This window comes from Microcaecilia unicolor, chromosome 1, assembly GCF_901765095.1.
Source record: "Microcaecilia unicolor chromosome 1, aMicUni1.1, whole genome shotgun sequence".
In the NCBI taxonomy this organism is placed as follows: Eukaryota; Metazoa; Chordata; class Amphibia; order Gymnophiona; family Siphonopidae; genus Microcaecilia; species Microcaecilia unicolor.
The window spans coordinates 154,341,530-154,347,990 of record NC_044031.1 but is presented as its reverse complement, the minus strand read 5'-3'; positions in this window follow the sequence as shown (position 1 = coordinate 154,347,990).

Genomic DNA, 6,461 nt, shown 5'->3' with positions numbered 1-6,461 from the left:
GACGGTCAATATACGACCTTGCATAGTAAGTGGCAACATCGTCTGGTCTTGCAGAGGGAGGGAGAGAGGGAGGGGCCTGGGTGGGGAAATGACAGGTAAGAGTTGCTCGCACGGTGGAATCTCGGGATTGTAGGGCCACGCATGCTCAAGGGGGGGAGGGGTGGCTGTCCCCCTCCGGACAGCTGAGAACGCGTGAAGTCAAAGTGGCACAGGGGCGGGTTTGGAATCCGGGCTCCTTTTGACGGAAGATAAGAGTAACAGGGACCCTGATGAGAAATAACGCGCGACGGTAACTGCTGCCATTACACAATAACACCGACACCCCACTCACTGGCTCCTGCTCCGCTCCTGCCGCTGCGTGCTGACTGGGCGGAGCCACACGTAACGCACACCTGCATTTGACGCGCTGACGTTCACAGTATGGAGATAATGGAGGAGTCGTTGACCTGTAAGCGCTGGCCACAGGTTCCCAGCTCGTGGGCGGCGTGGGGCGGAGCGGTGACGTCCAAGCTCGTGGGCGGGGCTTCACCAACTTGGCTCGTGGCCTCTGGGCCGCAGGAGCTTCAGCGTGACGTAGTTGATCGGCCTCTGCTCTACTCCTTTTGTATGCAAATTAGTCTCCTGAACAACAGTCTGGCTCGTGCAGCGTCCGACGTGATCTTCAGCATTGCTAGCCTGTGCAGGGCGGGGTTCTGTGCGTCTGACGTCCTGCACGTGCAGGACGTCAGACGCACAGAAGCCCTGCCTGCAGCAGAGGCTAGTAATGCTGAAGATGACGCCAGAGTCAGAAGACAGAACTTTTTTGCGTGGTTTCTCGTTCCCCGGCGGCCAAGCTACGCATCGGTGGGTGGGTAGGAGTGGTGTTGGTTTTTGCTTCATCTGCTTTTTTTAGCGGGGCTTATTTTGTTGTCTGGCTTTTGTTGTTTGGCTTGGGGGGGGGGCGGCACGGGGGTTGGTTGTTGGGCATCCAGGTTCAGGAGTAGAGAAACACGCTCCGCGTGTTTCCCTACTTCTCCCCCTGCTTGGTTGCGCTTCGTTCGTAGGCACCCTTAACGTTCCAATGGTTCTGAACTCACAGCACAACTAAAGTTTTTTTTGATGTCATGACGTTTGATGCGAGGGCGGGGCACAGAGTCCTAGTGGAGTGGCTTCACCACCATGAAGTTACGAACTCTTTATCGTTGTGCTGTGAGTTCAGAACCTTTGTCCTCAGAACGTTGAGGGTGTGTTTTATTATAGTAGATTGTAATAGTAATGACCCATTGATTCCTTACCAGTAGTAATGTCCCTAAATGTAGATCACAATGGATCCTTTTTGGGTCTAAGTTTTCAGACCCTCAGAATGTACAGGATGGAATATGTCAGGGTTGTTATTTCTTCTATCATTTTTAACCTTATAATTACAAACATCGGGGGACCTGCTGAGACAATGGGGGGTTCAATGTTATTGTTACACAAATAATTACATTTTAATAAAAAAATAAATTCAGAGCCCTGATGGAGATGACGATATGTTGGGAAGCTGGTTGAAGTGTTTGGATGTGCAGTACATAGGGGCACTTAAGTGCCCAGAAGGCACACAATAGGAGCCTGTTCTATAAAAGAATGTAGGTACCTACTGTTCTCTACAGAAAACTAGTGTAAGCTGGAATAGATGTACCTAACAATAAGGCACTCGCACTTAAGCCAGCCATAAAGCTAGTAAAAGTGCAAGTACCTAAGTGTGTCAGGGATGCACATAATTTACAGTATTATGTAAGTTACACGTGTTAGTGAGTGCCCTGCCCATGTTCCTCCACTATATATGCCTCCTTGCACATGCGCATTCTCCATAATACTCGCATATTTACTGCTGCATGATTCTTCTTGGCCTTAAATTGTCAGATCATATATTTCTTGTCTAGATTATCTTCATTGATTCCTCTGCATGCCAACTACTAAGCTGAGATATTGAGATCATCCCTGTAAAGCAGGAGCAGCCAAGTCTCCCGTATTCAGAGGGTTATTTCCCGCTGGGGAGAGATGAACTCCCGTTCAGCAGCCTCCCCCTCTATCAGAAGCAGGAGATGCGTTAATAAGATGTCATCTCCTGCTGCTGTGAGACTGGTCTCGTAATAAGAGCTGCAAAATCTCACAGCTGTTACCACAAGACTGGTCCCACAGCAGCAGGAATGGACATTTTATTAAGGCATCTCCTGCTGCCTGATGTGGAGGTGATTTGCTGTGGCTGAAGAATTTTGGGAGTCAGGGGGTGGAGCCAGGAGGTAGTGTGGGCAGGGCTGGGGCTGGGCAGTGCTGGGGCATGCCTTAAAAATCTCCCTTTTAAAAACTGGGCCACCTTTGCATCTCTGGCAGCCGAGGAGGAAGGGAATCAAATAAAAGATTAAGAGCATTGATTTGAATGGAACCTGAGCCACTAACATGTACACCTCATTATTACACAGGTAACATTTAATCATCTCATGCAACTTTCTTTAAATTAGTCACTTTCAGGCTTATTTTCAAAAGAGAAGGGCTCCCACCTTTCAACACAAATCGGGAGATGGGCGTCCTTCTCTCAGGGTCGCCCAAATCGGCATAATCAAAAGCCGATTTTGGGCGTTCCCAACTGCTTCCCGTCGCGGGGACGACCAAAGTGCCCGGGGTGGTGTTGGAGGCTTAGCGAAGGCGGGACTGGGGCGTACCTAACAGATGGGCGTCCTCCAGCGATAATGGAAAAAAGAAGGGCGTCCCTGATGAGCATTTGGCTGACTTTACTTGGTCCATTTTTTCTTGTGACCAAGCCTCAAAAGGGTGCCTGAACTGACCAGATGACCACCGGAGGGAATCGGGGGGTGACCTCCACTTACTCCCCCAGTGGTCGCTAACCCCCTCCAACTCTAAAAATACTTTTAAAATATTTTTTGCCAGCCTCTATGCCAACCTCAAATGTCATACCCAGCTCCCTGACAGCAGTATGCAGGTCCCTGGAGCAGTTTTAGTGGGTGCAGTACACTTCAGGCAGGCAGATCTAGGCCCATCCCCCCCACCTGTTACACTTGTTGTGGTAAATATGAGCCCTCCAAAACCCACCAGAAACCCACAGTACCCACATGCAGGTGCCCCTCTTCACCCTTTAGGGCTATGGTAGTGATGTGTAGTTGTGGGGAGTGGGTTTTTGGGGGGGGGGGTCTAGGGGGCTCAGTACCCAAGGTATGGGAGCTTTGCACCTGGGAGCAATTTGTGAAGTCCACTGCAGTGCTCCCTAGGGTGCCCGGTTGGTGTCCTGGCATGTCAGGGGGACCAGTGCACTATGAATGCTGGCTCCTTCCACAACCAAATGCCTTGCATTTGGTCGTTTTTGAGATGGGCGTCTTCGGTTTCCATTATTGCCGAAAATCGAGGATGACCATCTCTAAGGTCGACCTAAATGTAATTTATTCTTTATAATAGCCTCTACCATTTTGTCCTGCACTGACATCAGGCTTACAGGTCTATAATTTCCTGGATCACTTCTGGAACCCTTCTGGCACTATACTTGATTTTAAAGATATATATTACTAGTAACAAGGATGTAATGATGCACCCATAAATATATCTTCTAGCCTGAGGGCAGGCATGGAATCCCACTATCTGAACAAAGGAAGTAGAATACAAGGAATAGCAGTTATTCAAAATTTTCCATTGCAAAGGAAATGGTTAAGATGTCTGAGATCTCTGTGTAAGTCATATGCTTCCTGTCTTTCACAAAGGGAAAAGTATCTTTAGTAGAACCCTTGGTTTCTCTGTTGTGGCAGAGAAGATCTTATGCTTCTGACCTGGTTAATATGGTAGTTTGGATTCCGTTGATGTCACGCAGATGAGCGAGAGGATAGCTCCTTAGCTCCCAGACCCAGACCACTGACCACATGCCCCACTGCCAGCTATAACCCCAATTTTGTATGTGGCACTTGGGAGAGAAAGGTAAAAGCCACTTGAGCATAGCTGGATATCCCAGAATCTCTTTCAGATGTCTTCCATGCTCCCTAAGCAGGATCAGGACAAGCCTGCACAGCGGAGACAAAGATGGTGAATGCGGCCTGCTCGCCGGAAGCCTTTGTGAGATCTATTTGGGCCTTAGAAATATCATGGGAAGTTTCAGCGCTTATAGAGAGAATTCCTGGGATAAAAAATTTCAGGTGCTGTATAATAAGATGGAATCCATTGGACAAGTGTATGGCGTCTCTTCAGACAGACTTAGTGGCTTTCCAGGTTCGCCTGGCTGACTTGAAAGATACCGCTCTTGAGACCAGCAGGCAGTGGTTACTGCATTCCTGTGCTGGACCCCTCCATTTTGGGAGAGTTCAGCGTTTGGGGCCTAAACATGACAGTGCATGGAGACCAAGAGTGGTCATTTTAAAATTGTTATATTTTGTACACAAATCCACAGTCCTTTCTTCCTTGAGAGGGGGCAGGGAAAGCAGATCCTATGTTTTCAAAACTACACCAAACTTTCAGCACAACAATGAGAGTTTTCACCTATATGCACACAGCTTTTCCAAAGGAATGTGACATTTTCCTTCTATCCCGCTAAGCGGCAGATCTTTGACATGGTTAAAGCAGCCCAAGCATTTATGCAGTAGTTGACATCAAATGAAAAAGCCCCTTGATTTAGCTCCACTTCTGGCCATATTGGATTCAACTATTACTCTTGTGTAAACAGCTCAGTCACTCTCTATGGAGAAGGTATTTCTTGACATAAACATGGTTTAACAGGGTTTTGTTTTGTTTTTACAGATTTTCTGCTGTTTGGACACCTCCTGGATTACTGGAGTGCTGTTATTGGAGACTCGGGGAACTACTATCAACATAATACTTTATGTATAGGCTGCATAGCTTGACCACAGTGGGTTTGGTTTTCTTTTTCATGGGTCAGCCCCACATGCAGTCGAAGTGTGCCTTAAAGAGTGAGTGAGAGCTCTCTTGACATGATTACAGTTTGTAATCCCCTGTTAGTTTGGGATTACTAAGAGAGAGTAAGTCCCTATAGAGAGTCACTGGGGGGAATGACTGGGAGGTATCTGGGTGGCAGGAAGCGCAGCCCCAGGGGAGTGTTTTTGAAATAGAATGCAGAGAGAGTGAGTGCAGAGAAGAAGAGTAATAGAGGAGGTGGAGTTAGCTATTAATAAAAGAGTTACCCTTTTAGGGGGTCTCCTTTGGGTTTTCATTTGATTTGGTTTTCAGTTTTCTGCAATGGGTCTTGGGTTGCCTGCAAGCCCCTGCCCAGTGACCAAGAAGGAGAAGGAGAATCGCATTAAACAAAGAAGTGAATCAATTGGTAGAAGACATGGAAAGTTACTGTTAGGAGAAACAGTAATTGTAGAGGAGAGCTCTGGTGGGCAGTGGAGAGACCTAACCCAAGAGCACGGGATCAGAGCCTGGAGAGCCCTTCCTGTAGTCAGATTGAGCCAACAGAAAGGTCATCCTGGGAGGAGGTCAAGCCACGGGGGCCTGAACCTGAAACAGAAAGGAGCACAGCCTTTGGAACGCTACCTGTGGGGGATAGGCATAGAGTGGAACTGTACAAAGGGTAAATAGCCCTGCTTGAGAGTACCTTGTAAGATATACCCTAAAGGAGAATACAGGAGTTCCGCTGAGGGAATACCAGAGGAAGGTTTATGAAAATACTGCACTATTTGATGAAGAGTTCATACTGTTGGATGTTTCTGATGTTTGAAGTTGAAGAATAAACTGAGTTTTAAGCTGCTGCCTGCTATTTGGACACTTGGACTAACAGGTATACAGTTGTCTCTCCACAATTCTACAGAGACAGCCCTGTTTCCTATAGATATTTGGAACTTAACTTTGAGTTCCTGGGGGAGAAGAGGGTCATCCCACCTGCTAACACTTCTTTCCCCAGGTGAGTGAGAGAGTGAGGGTCCGACAGAGTCTGCCCTTTCCCGGCGCTCCAGCCCACTCAGACCCCAGACCCAGTGGCACCCAGACAAAGGGGTGTTACAAGTTGCTTTTTGAAATTATTAAAAACTTATCTTTTCAAAAACTTTCTGCAACAAGGTAATGGAAGACAGGAATAACCACTTTTATGCAAAATGCTGTTTCAAACTTTATCCTGTATAACTGCTTATAATTTGATGTTTGTTACACAATACAACCTTGTAAAATAATTCATAAATTAATTTTTATAGTTTTGTATGGCTGTTTGTAGACGATTTACTCAACATTTTTCCTTTGTCAGAAGATTCATAACTATAATATGTATGTACTAAATTGTCTGGATTGTAAACCACATTGAACCTGAACTCTTTGGGATAATGTGGGATACAAATGTCATAAATAAATTACAATTTGGAAATAGATTTATTAGTGACCTGGGTTTGTTTCAGCCAACTAGTGACCAGTAACTAGTGAAAAGTGCTGAAAGCATGTTTACGTGTAGAATCAAGATGGCTGCATTCCTATTTTCAGTTTCTGTTTTCAATCTT